A 17591-nucleotide genomic window follows, 5' to 3' on the forward strand; every position below is an offset into this window, starting at 1 on the left:
AGGCTGTCCATAGCCTGGTATACCCCAACCTGCAAGAGTTGGTTTGGTAGGTGAGCTGTGTGGGGAGGCTGTCCATAGCCTGGTATACCCCAACCTGCTAGAGTTGGTTTGGTAGGTGAGCTGTGTGGGGAGGCTGTCCATAACCTGGTATACCCCAACCTGCTAGAGTTAGTTTGGTAGGTGAGCTGTGTGGGGAGGCTGTCCATAGCCTGGTATACCCCAACCTGCTAGAGTTGGTTTGGTAGGTGAGCTGTGTGGGGAGGCTGTCCATAGCCTGGTATACCCCAACCTGCTAGAGTTGGTTTGGTAGGTGAGCTGTGTGGGGAGGCTGTCCATAGCCTGGTATACCCTGCTAGAGTTGGTTTGGTCGGTGGGCTGTGTGGGGAGGCTGTCCATAGCCTGGTATACCCCAACTTGCTAGAGTTGGTTTGGTAGGTGAGCTGTGTGGGGAGGCTGTCCATAGCCTGGTATACCCTGCTAGAGTTGGTCTGGTAGGTGGGCTGTGTGGGGAGGCTGTCCAGAGCCTGGTATACCCCAACCTGCTAGGGTTGGTTTGGTAGGTGAGCTGTGTGGGGAGGCTGTCCATAGCCTGGTATACACCAACCTGCTAGAGTTGGTTTGGTAGGTGAGCTGTGTGGGGAGGCTGTCCATAGCCTGGTATACCCTGCTAGAGTTGGTTTGGTAGGTGGGCTGTGTGGGGAGGCTGTCCATAGCCTGGTATACCCCAACCTGCTAGAGTTGGTTTGGTAGGTGAGCTGTGTGGGGAGGCTGTCCATAGCCTGGTATACCCTGCTAGAGTTGGTTTGGTAGGTGAGCTGTGTGGGGAGGCTGTCCATAGCCTGGTATACCCCAACCTGCTAGAGTTGGTTTGGTAGGTGAGCTGTGTGGGGAGGCTGTCCATAGCCTGGTATACCCCAACCTGCTAGAGTTGGTTTGGTAGGTGAGCTGTGTGAGGAGGCTGTCCATAGCCTTGTATACCCCAACCTGCTAGAGTTGGTCTGGTAGGTGAGCTGTGTGGGGAGGCTGTCCATAGCCTGGTATACCCTGCTAGAGTTAGTTTGGTAGGTGAGCTTTGTGGGGAGGCTGTCCATAGCCTGGTATACACCAACCTGCTAGAGTTGGTTTGGTAGGTGAACTGTGTGGGGAGGCTGTCCATAGCCTGGTATACCCTGCTAGAGTTGGTTTGGTAGGTGAACTGTGTGGGGAGGCTGTCCATAGCCTGGTATACCCTGCTAGAGTTGGTCTGGTAGGTGAGCTGTGTGGGGAGGCTGTCCATAGCCTGGTATACCCCAACCTGCTAGAGTTGGTTTGGTAGGTGAGCTGTGTGGGGAGGCTGTCCATAGCCTGGTATACCCTGCTAGAGTTGGTCTGGTAGGTGAGCTGTGTGGGGAGGCTGTCCATAGCCTGGTATACCCCAACCTGCTAGAGTTGGTTTGGTAGGTGAGCTGTGTGGGGAGGCTGTCCATAGCCTGGTATACCCTGCTAGAGTTGGTTTGGTAGGTGAGCTGTGTGGGGAGGCTGTCCATAGCCTGGTATACCCTGCTAGAGTTGGTTTGGTAGGTGAGCTGTATGGGGAGGCTGTCCATAGCCTGGTATACCCCAACCTGCTAGAGTTGGTTTGGTAGGTGAGCTGTGTGGGGAGGCTGTCCATAGCCTGGTATACCCCAACCTGCTAGAGTTGGTTTGGTAGGTGAACTGTGTGGGGAGGCTGTCCATAGCCTGGTATACCCTGCTAGAGTTGGTTTGGTAGGTGAACTGTGTGGGGAGGCTGTCCATAGCCTGGTATACCCTGCTAGAGTTGGTCTGGTAGGTGAGCTGTGTGGGGAGGCTGTCCATATCCTGGTATACCCCAACCTGCTAGAGTTGGTTTGGTAGGTGAGCTGTGTGGGGAGGCTGTCCATAGCCTGGTATACCCTGCTAGAGTTGGTCTGGTAGGTGAGCTGTGTGGGGAGGCTGTCCATAGCCTGGTATACCCCAACCTGCTAGAGTTGGTTTGGTAGGTGAGCTGTGTGGGGAGGCTGTCCATAGCCTGGTATACCCTGCTAGAGTTGGTTTGGTAGGTGAGCTGTGTGGGGAGGCTGTCCATAGCCTGGTATACCCCAACCTGCTAGAGTTGGTTTGGTAGGTGAGCTGTGTGGGGAGGCTGTCCATAGCCTGTTATACCCCAACCTGCTAGAGTTGGTTTGGTAGGTGAGCTGTGTGGGGAGGCTGTCCATAGCCTGGTATACCCTGCTAGAGTTGGTTTGGTAGGTGAGCTGTGTGGGGAGGCTGTCCATAGCCTGGTATACCCCAACCTGCTAGAGTTGGTTTGGTAGGTGAGCTGTGTGGGGAGGCTGTCCATAGCCTGGTATACCCTGCTAGAGTTGGTTTGGTAGGTGAACTGTGTGGGGAGGCTGTCCATAGCCTGGTATACCCCAACCTGCTAGAGTTGGTTTGGTAGGTGAGCTGTGTGGGGAGGCTGTCCATAGCCTGGTATACCCTGCTAGAGTTGGTTTGGTCGGTGGGCTGTGTGGGGAGGCTGTCCATAGCCTGGTATACCCCAACCTGCTAGAGTTGGTTTGGTAGGTGAGCTGTGTGGGGAGGCTGTCCATAGCCTGGTATACCCCAACCTGCTAGAGTTGGTTTGGTAGGTGAACTGTGTGGGGAGGCTGTCCATAGCCTGGTATACCCCAACCTGCTAGAGTTGGTTTGGTAGGTGAGCTGTGTGGGGAGGCTGTCCATAACCTGGTATACCCCAACCTGCTAGAGTTGGTTTGGTAGGTGAGCTGTGTGGGGAGGCTGTCCATAGCCTGGTATACCCCAACCTGCTAGAGTTGGTTTGGTAGGCGAGCTGTGTGGGCAGGCTGTCCATAGCCTGGTATACCCCAACCTGCTAGAGTTGGTTTGGTAGGTGAACTGTGTGGGGAGGCTGTCCATAGCCTGGTATACCCTGCTAGAGTTGGTTTGGTAGGTGAACTGTGTGGGGAGGCTGTCCATAGCCTGGTATACCCTGCTAGAGTTGGTTTGGTAGGTGAGCTGTGTGGGGAGGCTGTCCATAGCCTGGTATACCCCAACCTGCTAGAGTTGGTTTGGTAGGTGAGCTGTGTGGGGAGGCTGTCCATAACCTGGTATACCCCAACCTGCTAGAGTTGGTTTGGTAGGTGAGCTGTGTGGGGAGGCTGTCCATAGCCTGGTATACCCCAACCTGCTAGAGTTGGTTTGGTAGGTGAGCTGTGTGGGGAGGCTGTCCATAGCCTGTTATACCCCAACCTGCTAGAGTTGGTTTGGTAGGTGAGCTGTGTGGGGAGGCTGTCCATAGCCTGGTATACCCCAACCTGCTAGAGTTGGTTTGGTAGGTGAGCTGTGTGGGGAGGCTGTCCATAGCCTGGTATACCCTGCTAGAGTTAGTTTGGTAGGTGAGCTTTGTGGGGAGGCTGTCCATAGCCTGGTATACCCCAACCTGCTAGAGTTGGTTTGGTAGGTGAGCTGTGTGGGGAGGCTGTCCATAGCCTGGTATACCCCAACCTGCTAGAGTTGGTTTGGTAGGTTAGCTGTGTGAGGAGGCTGTCCATGGCCTGGTATACCCCAACCTGCTAGAGTTGGTCTGGTAGGTGAGCTGTGTGGTGAGGCTGTCCATAGCCTGGTATACCCTGCTAGAGTTAGTTTGGTAGGTGAGCTTTGTGGGGAGGCTGTCCATAGCCTGGTATACCCCAACCTGCTAGAGTTGGTTTGGTAGTTGAGCTGTGTGGGGAGGCTGTCCATAGCCTGGTATACCCCAACCTGCTAGAGTTGGTTTGGTAGGTGAACTGTGTGGGGAGGCTGTCCATAGCCTGGTATACCCTGCTAGAGTTGGTTTGGTAGGTGAACTGTGTGGGGAGGCTGTCCATAGCCTGGTATACCCTGCTAGAGTTGGTCTGGTAGGTGAGCTGTGTGGGGAGGCTGTCCATAGCCTGGTATACCCCAACCTGCTAGAGTTGGTTTGGTAGGTGAACTGTGTGGGGAGGCTGTCCATAGCCTGGTATACCCTGCTAGAGTTGGTCTGGTAGGTGAGCTGTGTGGGGAGGCTGTCCATAGCCTGGTATACCCCAACCTGCTAGAGTTGGTTTTGTAGGTGAGCTGTGTGGGGAGGCTGTCCATAGCCTGGTATACCCCAACCTGCTAGAGTTGGTTTGGTAGGTGAACTGTGTGGGGAGGCTGTCCATAGCCTGGTATACCCCAACCTGCAAGAGTTGGTTTGGTAGGTGAGCTGTGTGGGGAGGCTGTCCATAGCCTGGTATACCCCAACCTGCTAGAGTTGGTTTGGTAGGTGAGCTGTGTGGGGAGGCTGTCCATAGCCTGGTATACCCTGCTAGAGTTGGTTTGGTAGGTGAGCTGTGTGGGGAGGCTGTCCATAGCCTGGTATACCCCAACCTGCAAGAGTTGGTTTGGTAGGTGAGCTGTGTGGGGAGGCTGTCCATAGCCTGGTATACCTCAACCTGCTAGAGTTGGTTTGGTAGGTGAGCTGTGTGGGGAGGCTGTCCATAGCCTGGTATACCCTGCTGAGTTGGTTTGGTAGGTGAGCTGTGTGGGGAGGCTGTCCATAGCCTGGTATACCCCAACCTGCTAGAGTTGGTTTGGTAGGTGAGCTGTGTGGGGAGGCTGTCCATAGCCTGGTATACCCCAACCTGCTAGAGTTGGTTTGGTAGGTGAACTGTGTGCGGAGGCTGTCCATAGCCTGGTATACCCTGCTAGAGTTGGTTTGGTAGGTGAACTGTGTGGGGAGGCTGTCCATAGCCTGGTATACCCTGCTAGAGTTGGTTTGGTAGGTGAGCTTTGTGGGGAGGCTGTCCATAGCCTGGTATACCACAACCTGCAAGAGTTGGTTTGGTAGGTGAGCTGTGTGGGGAGGCTGTCCATAGCCTGGTATACCCCAACCTGCTAGAGTTGGTTTGGTAGGTGAGCTGTGTGGGGAGGCTGTCCATAACCTGGTATCCCCCAACCTGCTAGAGTTGGTTTGGTAGGTGAGCTGTGTGGGGAGGCTGTCCATAGCCTGGTATACCCCAACCTGCTAGAGTTGGTTTGGTAGGTGAGCTGTGTGGGGAGGCTGTCCATAGCCTGGTATACCCTGCTAGAGTTAGTTTGGTAGGTGAGCTGTGTGGGGAGGCTGTCCATAGCCTGGTATACCCCAACCTGCTAGAGTTGGTTTGGTAGGTGAACTGGGTGGGGAGGCTGTCCATAGCCTGGTATACCCCAACCTGCTAGAGTTGGTTTGGTAGGTGCACTGTGTGGGGAGGCTGTCCATAGCCTGGTATACCCTGCTAGAGTTGGTTTGGTAGGTGAGCTTTGTGGGGAGGCTGTCCATAGCCTGGTATACCCCAACCTGCTAGAGTTGGTTTGGTAGGTGAACTGTGTGGGGAGGCTGTCCATAGCCTGGTATACCCTGCTAGAGTTGGTTTGGTAGGTGAACTGTGTGGGGAGGCTGTCCATAGCCTGGTATACCCTGCTAGAGTTGGTCTGGTAGGTGAGCTGTGTGGGGAGGCTGTCCATAGCCTGGTATACCCCAACCTGCTAGAGTTGGTTTGGTAGGTGAACTGTGTGGGGAGGCTGTCCATAGCCTGGTATACCCTGCTAGAGTTGGTTTGGTAGGTGAGCTGTGTGGGGAGGCTGTCCATAGCCTGGTATACCCTGCTAGAGTTGGTTTGGTAGGTGAGCTGTGTGGGGAGGCTGTCCATAGCCTGGTATACCCCAACCTGCAAGAGTTGGTTTGGTAGGTGAGCTGTGTGGGGAGGCTGTCCATAGCCTGGTATACCCCAACCTGCTAGAGTTGGTTTGGTAGGTGAGCTGTGTGGGGAGGCTGTCCATAACCTGGTATACCCCAACCTGCTAGAGTTAGTTTGGTAGGTGAGCTGTGTGGGGAGGCTGTCCATAGCCTGGTATACCCCAACCTGCTAGAGTTGGTTTGGTAGGTGAGCTGTGTGGGGAGGCTGTCCATAGCCTGTTATACCCCAACCTGCTAGAGTTGGTTTGGTAGGTGAGCTGTGTGGGGAGGCTGTCCATAGCCTGGTATACCCCAACCTGCTAGAGTTGGTTTGGTAGGTGAGCTGTGTGGGGAGGCTGTCCATAGCCTGGTATACCCTGCTAGAGTTGGTTTGGTCGGTGGGCTGTGTGGGGAGGCTGTCCATAGCCTGGTATACCCCAACTTGCTAGAGTTGGTTTGGTAGGTGAGCTGTGTGGGGAGGCTGTCCATAGCCTGGTATACCCTGCTAGAGTTGGTCTGGTAGGTGGGCTGTGTGGGGAGGCTGTCCAGAGCCTGGTATACCCCAACCTGCTAGGGTTGGTTTGGTAGGTGAGCTGTGTGGGGAGGCTGTCCATAGCCTGGTATACACCAACCTGCTAGAGTTGGTTTGGTAGGTGAGCTGTGTGGGGAGGCTGTCCATAGCCTGGTATACCCTGCTAGAGTTGGTTTGGTAGGTGGGCTGTGTGGGGAGGCTGTCCATAGCCTGGTATACCCCAACCTGCTAGAGTTGGTTTGGTAGGTGAGCTGTGTGGGGAGGCTGTCCATAGCCTGGTATACCCTGCTAGAGTTGGTTTGGTAGGTGAGCTGTGTGGGGAGGCTGTCCATAGCCTGGTATACCCCAACCTGCTAGAGTTGGTTTGGTAGGTGAGCTGTGTGGGGAGGCTGTCCATAGCCTGGTATACCCCAACCTGCTAGAGTTGGTTTGGTAGGTGAGCTGTGTGAGGAGGCTGTCCATAGCCTTGTATACCCCAACCTGCTAGAGTTGGTCTGGTAGGTGAGCTGTGTGGGGAGGCTGTCCATAGCCTGGTATACCCTGCTAGAGTTAGTTTGGTAGGTGAGCTTTGTGGGGAGGCTGTCCATAGCCTGGTATACCCCAACCTGCTAGAGTTGGTTTGGTAGGTGAGCTGTGTGGGGAGGCTGTCCATAGCCTGGTATACACCAACCTGCTAGAGTTGGTTTGGTAGGTGAACTGTGTGGGGAGGCTGTCCATAGCCTGGTATACCCCAACCTGCAAGAGTTGGTTTGGTAGGTGAGCTGTGTGGGGAGGCTGTCCATAGCCTGGTATACCCCAACCTGCTAGAGTTGGTTTGGTAGGTGAGCTGTGTGGGGAGGCTGTCCATAACCTGGTATACCCCAACCTGCTAGAGTTAGTTTGGTAGGTGAGCTGTGTGGGGAGGCTGTCCATAGCCTGGTATACCCCAACCTGCTAGAGTTGGTTTGGTAGGTGAGCTGTGTGGGGAGGCTGTCCATAGCCTGTTATACCCCAACCTGCTAGAGTTGGTTTGGTAGGTGAGCTGTGTGGGGAGGCTGTCCATAGCCTGGTATACCCCAACCTGCTAGAGTTGGTTTGGTAGGTGAGCTGTGTGGGGAGGCTGTCCATAGCCTGGTATACCCTGCTAGAGTTGGTTTGGTCGGTGGGCTGTGTGGGGAGGCTGTCCATAGCCTGGTATACCCCAACTTGCTAGAGTTGGTTTGGTAGGTGAGCTGTGTGGGGAGGCTGTCCATAGCCTGGTATACCCTGCTAGAGTTGGTCTGGTAGGTGGGCTGTGTGGGGAGGCTGTCCAGAGCCTGGTATACCCCAACCTGCTAGGGTTGGTTTGGTAGGTGAGCTGTGTGGGGAGGCTGTCCATAGCCTGGTATACACCAACCTGCTAGAGTTGGTTTGGTAGGTGAGCTGTGTGGGGAGGCTGTCCATAGCCTGGTATACCCTGCTAGAGTTGGTTTGGTAGGTGGGCTGTGTGGGGAGGCTGTCCATAGCCTGGTATACCCCAACCTGCTAGAGTTGGTTTGGTAGGTGAGCTGTGTGGGGAGGCTGTCCATAGCCTGGTATACCCTGCTAGAGTTGGTTTGGTAGGTGAGCTGTGTGGGGAGGCTGTCCATAGCCTGGTATACCCCAACCTGCTAGAGTTGGTTTGGTAGGTGAGCTGTGTGGGGAGGCTGTCCATAGCCTGGTATACCCCAACCTGCTAGAGTTGGTTTGGTAGGTGAGCTGTGTGAGGAGGCTGTCCATAGCCTTGTATACCCCAACCTGCTAGAGTTGGTCTGGTAGGTGAGCTGTGTGGGGAGGCTGTCCATAGCCTGGTATACCCTGCTAGAGTTAGTTTGGTAGGTGAGCTTTGTGGGGAGGCTGTCCATAGCCTGGTATACCCCAACCTGCTAGAGTTGGTTTGGTAGGTGAGCTGTGTGGGGAGGCTGTCCATAGCCTGGTATACACCAACCTGCTAGAGTTGGTTTGGTAGGTGAACTGTGTGGGGAGGCTGTCCATAGCCTGGTATACCCCAACCTGCAAGAGTTGGTTTGGTAGGTGAGCTGTGTGGGGAGGCTGTCCATAGCCTGGTATACCCCAACCTGCTAGAGTTGGTTTGGTAGGTGAGCTGTGTGGGGAGGCTGTCCATAGCCTGGTATACCCCAACCTGCTAGAGTTAGTTTGGTAGGTGAGCTGTGTGGGGAGGCTGTCCATAGCCTGGTATACCCCAACCTGCTAGAGTTGGTTTGGTAGGTGAGCTGTGTGGGGAGGCTGTCCATAGCCTGTTATACCCCAACCTGCTAGAGTTGGTTTGGTAGGTGAGCTGTGTGGGGAGGCTGTCCATAGCCTGGTATACCCCAACCTGCTAGAGTTGGTTTGGTAGGTGAGCTGTGTGGGGAGGCTGTCCATAGCCTGGTATACCCTGCTAGAGTTGGTTTGGTCGGTGGGCTGTGTGGGGAGGCTGTCCATAGCCTGGTATACCCCAACTTGCTAGAGTTGGTTTGGTAGGTGAGCTGTGTGGGGAGGCTGTCCATAGCCTGGTATACCCTGCTAGAGTTGGTCTGGTAGGTGGGCTGTGTGGGGAGGCTGTCCAGAGCCTGGTATACCCCAACCTGCTAGGGTTGGTTTGGTAGGTGAGCTGTGTGGGGAGGCTGTCCATAGCCTGGTATACACCAACCTGCTAGAGTTGGTTTGGTAGGTGAGCTGTGTGGGGAGGCTGTCCATAGCCTGGTATACCCTGCTAGAGTTGGTTTGGTAGGTGGGCTGTGTGGGGAGGCTGTCCATAGCCTGGTATACCCCAACCTGCTAGAGTTGGTTTGGTAGGTGAGCTGTGTGGGGAGGCTGTCCATAGCCTGGTATACCCTGCTAGAGTTGGTTTGGTAGGTGAGCTGTGTGGGGAGGCTGTCCATAGCCTGGTATACCCCAACCTGCTAGAGTTGGTTTGGTAGGTGAGCTGTGTGGGGAGGCTGTCCATAGCCTGGTATACCCCAACCTGCTAGAGTTGGTTTGGTAGGTGAGCTGTGTGAGGAGGCTGTCCATAGCCTTGTATACCCCAACCTGCTAGAGTTGGTCTGGTAGGTGAGCTGTGTGGGGAGGCTGTCCATAGCCTGGTATACCCTGCTAGAGTTAGTTTGGTAGGTGAGCTTTGTGGGGAGGCTGTCCATAGCCTGGTATACCCCAACCTGCTAGAGTTGGTTTGGTAGGTGAGCTGTGTGGGGAGGCTGTCCATAGCCTGGTATACACCAACCTGCTAGAGTTGGTTTGGTAGGTGAACTGTGTGGGGAGGCTGTCCATAGCCTGGTATACCCCAACCTGCAAGAGTTGGTTTGGTAGGTGAGCTGTGTGGGGAGGCTGTCCATAGCCTGGTATACCCCAACCTGCTAGAGTTGGTTTGGTAGGTGAGCTGTGTGGGGAGGCTGTCCATAACCTGGTATACCCCAACCTGCTAGAGTTAGTTTGGTAGGTGAGCTGTGTGGGGAGGCTGTCCATAGCCTGGTATACCCCAACCTGCTAGAGTTGGTTTGGTAGGTGAGCTGTGTGGGGAGGCTGTCCATAGCCTGTTATACCCCAACCTGCTAGAGTTGGTTTGGTAGGTGAGCTGTGTGGGGAGGCTGTCCATAGCCTGGTATACCCCAACCTGCTAGAGTTGGTTTGGTAGGTGAGCTGTGTGGGGAGGCTGTCCATAGCCTGGTATACCCTGCTAGAGTTGGTTTGGTCGGTGGGCTGTGTGGGGAGGCTGTCCATAGCCTGGTATACCCCAACTTGCTAGAGTTGGTTTGGTAGGTGAGCTGTGTGGGGAGGCTGTCCATAGCCTGGTATACCCTGCTAGAGTTGGTCTGGTAGGTGGGCTGTGTGGGGAGGCTGTCCAGAGCCTGGTATACCCCAACCTGCTAGGGTTGGTTTGGTAGGTGAGCTGTGTGGGGAGGCTGTCCATAGCCTGGTATACACCAACCTGCTAGAGTTGGTTTGGTAGGTGAGCTGTGTGGGGAGGCTGTCCATAGCCTGGTATACCCTGCTAGAGTTGGTTTGGTAGGTGGGCTGTGTGGGGAGGCTGTCCATAGCCTGGTATACCCCAACCTGCTAGAGTTGGTTTGGTAGGTGAGCTGTGTGGGGAGGCTGTCCATAGCCTGGTATACCCTGCTAGAGTTGGTTTGGTAGGTGAGCTGTGTGGGGAGGCTGTCCATAGCCTGGTATACCCCAACCTGCTAGAGTTGGTTTGGTAGGTGAGCTGTGTGGGGAGGCTGTCCATAGCCTGGTATACCCCAACCTGCTAGAGTTGGTTTGGTAGGTGAGCTGTGTGAGGAGGCTGTCCATAGCCTTGTATACCCCAACCTGCTAGAGTTGGTCTGGTAGGTGAGCTGTGTGGGGAGGCTGTCCATAGCCTGGTATACCCCAACCTGCTAGAGTTGGTTTGGTAGGTGAGCTGTGTGGGGAGGCTGTCCATAGCCTGGTATACCCTGCTAGAGTTAGTTTGGTAGGTGAGCTGTGTGGGGAGGCTGTCCATAGCCTGGTATACCCCAACCTGCTAGAGTTGGTTTGGTAGGTGAGCTGTGTGGGGAGGCTGTCCATAGCCTGGTATACCCTGCTAGAGTTAGTTTGGTAGGTGAGCTTTGTGGGGAGGCTGTCCATAGCCTGGTATACCCCAACCTGCTAGAGTTGGTTTGGTAGGTGAGCTGTGTGGGGAGGCTGTCCATAGCCTGGTATACACCAACCTGCTAGAGTTGGTTTGGTAGGTGAACTGTGTGGGGAGGCTGTCCATAGCCTGGTATACCCTGCTAGAGTTGGTTTGGTAGGTGAACTGTGTGGGGAGGCTGTCCATAGCCTGGTATACCCTGCTAGAGTTGGTCTGGTAGGTGAGCTGTGTGGGGAGGCTGTCCATAGCCTGGTATACCCCAACCTGCTAGAGTTGGTTTGGTAGGTGAGCTGTGTGGGGAGGCTGTCCATAGCCTGGTATACCCTGCTAGAGTTGGTCTGGTAGGTGAGCTGTGTGGGGAGGCTGTCCATAGCCTGGTATACCCCAACCTGCTAGAGTTGGTTTGGTAGGTGAGCTGTGTGGGGAGGCTGTCCATAGCCTGGTATACCCTGCTAGAGTTGGTTTGGTAGGTGAGCTGTGTGGGGAGGCTGTCCATAGCCTGGTATACCCTGCTAGAGTTGGTTTGGTAGGTGAGCTGTATGGGGAGGCTGTCCATAGCCTGGTATACCCCAACCTGCTAGAGTTGGTTTGGTAGGTGAGCTGTGTGGGGAGGCTGTCCATAGCCTGGTATACCCCAACCTGCTAGAGTTGGTTTGGTAGGTGAACTGTGTGGGGAGGCTGTCCATAGCCTGGTATACCCTGCTAGAGTTGGTTTGGTAGGTGAACTGTGTGGGGAGGCTGTCCATAGCCTGGTATACCCTGCTAGAGTTGGTCTGGTAGGTGAGCTGTGTGGGGAGGCTGTCCATAGCCTGGTATACCCCAACCTGCTAGAGTTGGTTTGGTAGGTGAGCTGTGTGGGGAGGCTGTCCATAGCCTGGTATACCCTGCTGGAGTTGGTCTGGTAGGTGAGCTGTGTGGGGAGGCTGTCCATAGCCTGGTATACCCCAACCTGCTAGAGTTGGTTTGGTAGGTGAGCTGTGTGGGGAGGCTGTCTATAGCCTGGTATACCCTGCTAGAGTTGGTTTGGTAGGTGAGCTGTGTGGGGAGGCTGTCCATAGCCCGGTATACCCTGCTAGAGTTGGTTTGGTAGGTGAGCTGTGTGGGGAGGCTGTCCATAGCCTGGTATACCCCAACCTGCTAGAGTTGGTTTGGTAGGTGAGCTGTGTGGGGAGGCTGTCCATAGCCTGTTATACCCCAACCTGCTAGAGTTGGTTTGGTAGGTGAGCTGTGTGGGGAGGCTGTCCATAGCCTGGTATACCCTGCTAGAGTTGGTTTGGTAGGTGAGCTGTGTGGGGAGGCTGTCCATAGCCTGGTATATCCCAACCTGCTAGAGTTGGTTTGGTAGGTGAGCTGTGTGGGGAGGCTGTCCATAGCCTGGTATACCCTGCTAGAGTTGGTTTGGTAGGTGAACTGTGTGGGGAGGCTGTCCATAGCCTGGTATACCCCAACCTGCTAGAGTTGGTTTGGTAGGTGAGCTGTGTGGGGAGGCTGTCCATAGCCTGGTATACCCTGCTAGAGTTGGTTTGGTCGGTGGGCTGTGTGGGGAGGCTGTCCATAGCCTGGTATACCCCAACCTGCTAGAGTTGGTTTGGTAGGTGAGCTGTGTGGGGAGGCTGTCCATAGCCTGGTATACCCCAACCTGCTAGAGTTGGTTTGGTAGGTGAACTGTGTGGGGAGGCTGTCCATAGCCTGGTATACCCCAACCTGCTAGAGTTGGTTTGGTAGGTGAGCTGTGTGGGGAGGCTGTCCATAGCCTGGTATACCCTGCTAGAGTTGGTTTGGTAGGTGAGCTTTGTGGGGAGGCTGTCCATAGCCTGGTATACCCCAACCTGCTAGAGTTGGTTTGGTAGGTGAGCTGTGTGGGCAGGCTGTCCATAGCCTGGTATACCCCAACCTGCTAGAGTTGGTTTGGTAGGTGAACTGTGTGGGGAGGCTGTCCATAGCCTGGTATACCCTGCTAGAGTTGGTTTGGTAGGTGAACTGTGTGGGGAGGCTGTCCATAGCCTGGTATACCCTGCTAGAGTTGGTCTGGTAGGTGAGCTGTGTGGGGAGGCTGTCCATAGCCTGGTATACCCCAACCTGCTAGAGTTGGTTTGGTAGGTGAGCTGTGTTGGGAGTCTGTCCATAGCCTGGTATACCCTGCTAGAGTTGGTCTGGTAGGTGAGCTGTGTGGGGAGGCTGTCCATAGCCTGGTATACCCCAACCTGCTAGAGTTGGTGTGGTAGGTGAGCTGTGTGGGGAGGCTGTCCATAGCCTGGTATACCCTGCTAGAGTTGGTTTGGTAGGTGAGCTGTGTGGGGAGGCTGTCCATAGCCTGGTATACCCTGCTAGAGTTGGTTTGGTAGGTGAGCTGTGTGGGGAGGCTGTCCATAGCCTGGTATACCCCAACCTGCAAGAGTTGGTTTGGTAGGTGAGCTGTGTGGGGAGGCTGTCCATAGCCTGGTATACCCCAACCTGCTAGAGTTGGTTTGGTAGGTGAGCTGTGTGGGGAGGCTGTCCATAACCTGGTATACCCCAACCTGCTAGAGTTGGTTTGGTAGGTGAGCTGTGTGGGGAGGCTGTCCATAGCCTGGTATACCCCAACCTGCTAGAGTTGGTTTGGTAGGTGAGCTGTGTGGGGAGGCTGACCATAGCCTGTTATACCCCAACCTGCTAGAGTTGGTTTGGTAGGTGAGCTGTGTGGGGAGGCTGTCCATAGCCTGGTATACCCCAACCTGCTAGAGTTGGTCTGGTAGGTGAGCTGTGTGGGGAGGCTGTCCATAGCCTGGTATACCCTGCTAGAGTTAGTTTGGTAGGTGAGCTTTGTGGGGAGGCTGTCCATAGCCTGGTATACCCTGCTAGAGTTGGTTTGGTCGGTGGGCTGTGTGGGGAGGCTGTCCATAGCCTGGTATACCCCAACCTGCTAGAGTTGGTTTGGTAGGTGAGCTGTGTGGGGAGGCTGTCCATAGCCTGGTATACCATGCTAGAGTTGGTCTGGTAGGTGGGCTGTGTGGGGAGGCTGTCCATAGCCTGGTATACCCCAACCTGCTAGAGTTGGTTTGGTAGGTGAGCTGTGTGAGGAGGCTGTCCATAGCCTGGTATACCCCAACCTGCTAGAGTTGGTCTGGTAGGTGAGCTGTGTGGGGAGGCTGTCCATAGCCTGGTATACCCTGCTAGATTTAGTTTGGTAGGTGAGCTTTGTGGGGAGGTTGTCCATAGCCTGGTATACCCCAACCTGCTAGAGTTGGTTTGGTAGGTGAGCTGTGTGGGGAGGCTGTCCATAGCCTGGTATACCCTGCTAGAGTTGGTCTGGTAGGTGAGCTGTGTGGGGAGGCTGTCCATAGCCTGGTATACCCCAACCTGCTAGAGTTGGTCTGGTAGGTGAGCTGTGTGGGGAGGCTGTCCATAGCCTGGTATACCCTGCTAGAGTTAGTTTGGTAGGTGAGCTTTGTGGGGAGGCTGTCCATAGCCTGGTATACCCCAACCTGCTAGAGTTGGTTTGGTAGGTGAGCTGTGTGGGGAGGCTGACCATAGCCTGGTATACCCCAGCCTGCTAGAGTTGGTTTGGTAGGTGAACTGTGTGGGGAGGCTGTCCATAGCCTGGTATACCCTGCTAGAGTTGGTTTGGTAGTTGAACTGTGTGGGGAGGCTGTCCATAGCCTGGTATACCCTGCTAGAGTTGGTCTGGTAGGTGAGCTGTGTGGGGAGGCTGTCCATAGCCTGGTATACCCCAACCTGCTAGAGTTTGTTTGGTAGGTGAGCTGTGTGGGGAGGCTGTCCATAGCCTGGTATACCCCAACCTGCTAGAGTTGGTTTGGTAGGTGAGCTGTGTGGGGAGGCTGTCCATAGCCTGGTATACCCTGCTAGAGTTGGTTTGGTAGGTGAGCTGTGTGAGGAGGCTGTCCATAGCCTGGTATACCCCAACCTGCTAGAGTTGGTTTGGTAGGTGAGCTGTGTGAGGAGGCTGTCCATAGCCTGGTATACCCCAACCTGCTAGAGTTGGTCTGGTAGGTGAGCTGTGTGGGGAGGCTGTCCATAGCCTGGTATACCCTGCTAGAGTTGGTTTGGTCGGTGGGCTGTGTGGGGAGGCTGTCCATAGCCTGGTATACCCCAACCTGCTAGAGTTGGTTTGGTAGGTGAGCTGTGTGGGGAGGCTGTCCATAGCCTGGTATACCATGCTAGAGTTGGTCTGGTAGGTGGGCTGTGTGGGGAGGCTGTCCATAGCCTGGTATACCCCAACCTGCTAGAGTTGGTTTGGTAGGTGAGCTGTGTGAGGAGGCTGTCCATAGCCTGGTATACCCCAACCTGCTAGAGTTGGTTTGGTAGGTGAACTGTGTGGGGAGGCTGTCCATAGCCTGGTATACCCTGCTAGAGTTGGTTTGGTAGTTGAACTGTGTGGGGAGGCTGTCCATAGCCTGGTATACCCTGCTAGAGTTGGTTTGGTAGGTGAACTGTGTGGGGAGGCTGTCCATAGCCTGGTATACCCTGCTTGAGTTGGTCTGGTAGGTGAGCTGTGTGGGGAGGCTGTCCATAGCCTGGTATACCCCAACCTGCTAGAGTTTGTTTGGTAGGTGAGCTGTGTGGGGAGGCTGTCCATAGCCTGGTATACCCCAACCTGCTAGAGTTGGTTTGGTAGGTGAGCTGTGTGGGGAGGCTGTCCATAGCCTGGTATACCCTGCTAGAGTTGGTTTGGTAGGTGAGCTGTGTGAGGAGGCTGTCCATAGCCTGGTATACCCCAACCTGCTAGAGTTGGTTTGGTAGGTGAGCTGTGTGGGGAGGCTGTCCATAGCCTGGTATACCCCAACTTGCTAGAGTTGGTTTGGTAGGTGAGCTGTGTGAGGAGGCTGTCCATAGCCTGGTGTACCCTGCTAGAGTTGATCTGTTAGGTGAGTTGTGTGGGGAGGCTGTCCATAGCCTGGTATACCCCAACCTGCTAGAGTTGGTTTGGTAGGTGAGCTGTGTGGGGAGGCTGTCCATAGCCTGGTATACCCTGCTAGAGTTGGTTTGGTAGGTGAGATGTGTGGGGAGGCTGTCCATAGCCTGGTATACCCCAACCTGCTAGAGTTGGTTTGGTATGTGAGGTGTGTGGGGAGGCTGTCCATAGCCTGGTATACCCTGCTAGAGTTGGTTTGGTAGGTGAGCTGTGTGGGGAGGCTGTCCATAGCCTGGTATACCCCAACCTGCTAGAGTTGGTTTGGTAGGTGAGCTGTGTGGGGAGGCTGTCCATAGCCTGGTATACCCCAACCTGCTAGAGTTGGTTTGGTAGGTGAGCTGTGTGGGGAGGCTCTCCGTAGCTTAGTATACCCCAACCTGCTAGAGTTGGTTTGGTAGGTGAGCTGTGTGGGGAGGCTGTCCATAGCCTGGTATACCCCAACCTGCTAGAGTTGGTTTGGTAGGTGAGGTGTGTGGGGAGGCTGTCCATAGCTGGTATACCCCAACCTGCTAGAGTTGGTTTGGTAGGTGAGCTGTGTGGGGAGGCTGTCCATAGCCTGGTATACCCCAACCTGCTAGAGTTGGTTTGGTAGGTGAGCTGTGTGGGGAGGCTGTCCATAGCCTGGTATACCCTGCTAGAGTTGGTTTGGTAGGTGAGCTGTGTGGGGAGGCTGTCCATAGCCTGGTATACCCTGCTAGAGTTGGTTTGGTAGGTGAGCTGTGTGGGGAGGCTGTCCATAGCCTGGTATACCCTGCTGGAGTTGGTTTGGTAGGTGAGCTGTGTGGGGAGGCTGTCCATAGCCTGGTATACCCCAACCTGCTAGAGTTGGTTTGGTAGGTGAGCTGTGTGGGGAGGCTGTCCATAGCCTAGTATACCCTGCTTGAGTTGGTCTGGCAGGGTAGGCCTGATTGAGGTTTAGGTTTTGATTTATATTCCAACCTGTGATTTGAGAGTCTGTTCATTTTGAAAATACCTTTTTAGATGATGAAAATGTTTATTGGATTTTGTCATTCGCCTGGAACCACTGTTAATAAACTGGACAGTATGTAGCACCTGATCTGGCTGCTTCCTGCTACTTCCTGCTACTTCCTGCCATCAAGGCTGTTCCAACATCCTCCCTACCACAGGTTTTCAGACTTCCCTTATTCAGTCGAGTAATGTGCTCTGCAGGTGTGGCTACCTTGCGCACTCTGAATACATTTCTTTCAACCGCTGAAAAACAGCCCACTTGCTGGCCTACAGATATTCTTGTGGAGTTGGTCCCGTGTGGCTCAGTTGGTAGAGCATGGTGTTTGCAACACCAGGGTTGTGGGTTCGATTCCCACAGGGGACCAGTACGGAAAAAAATGTATGAAATGTATGCATTCACTACTGTAAGTCGCTCTGGATAAGAGGGTCTGCTAAATGACTAAAATGAAATGAGTTTTCATTCAATAGGGTACATTTTCAGTACACTTATCTTATTATATTCCCCCTCAAGCCGATACCACGACGGCCCTCAAAGAACTTCACTGGACTTCATGCAAACTGGAAACCACATATCCTGAGGCCGCATTTATTGTAGCTGGCGATTTTAGGAAATTTGAGGAAAACGCTACCAAAGTTCTACCAACACATTCACTGTAAAACACTGGACCACTGCTACTCAACTTTTCAAAATGCCTACAGGGCCCTCCCCCACCTTCCCTTTTGGCAAATCAGATCACGACTCCATTTTGCTCCTCCCTTCCTATATGCAGAAACTCAAACAGGAAGTACACGTGCTAAGGACTATTCAACACTGGTCTGACCAATCGGAATCCACGCTTCAACATTGTTTTGATCT

This window comes from Salmo salar, chromosome ssa28 (assembly GCF_905237065.1).
Source record: "Salmo salar chromosome ssa28, Ssal_v3.1, whole genome shotgun sequence".
Lineage (NCBI taxonomy): Eukaryota > Metazoa > Chordata > Actinopteri > Salmoniformes > Salmonidae > Salmo > Salmo salar.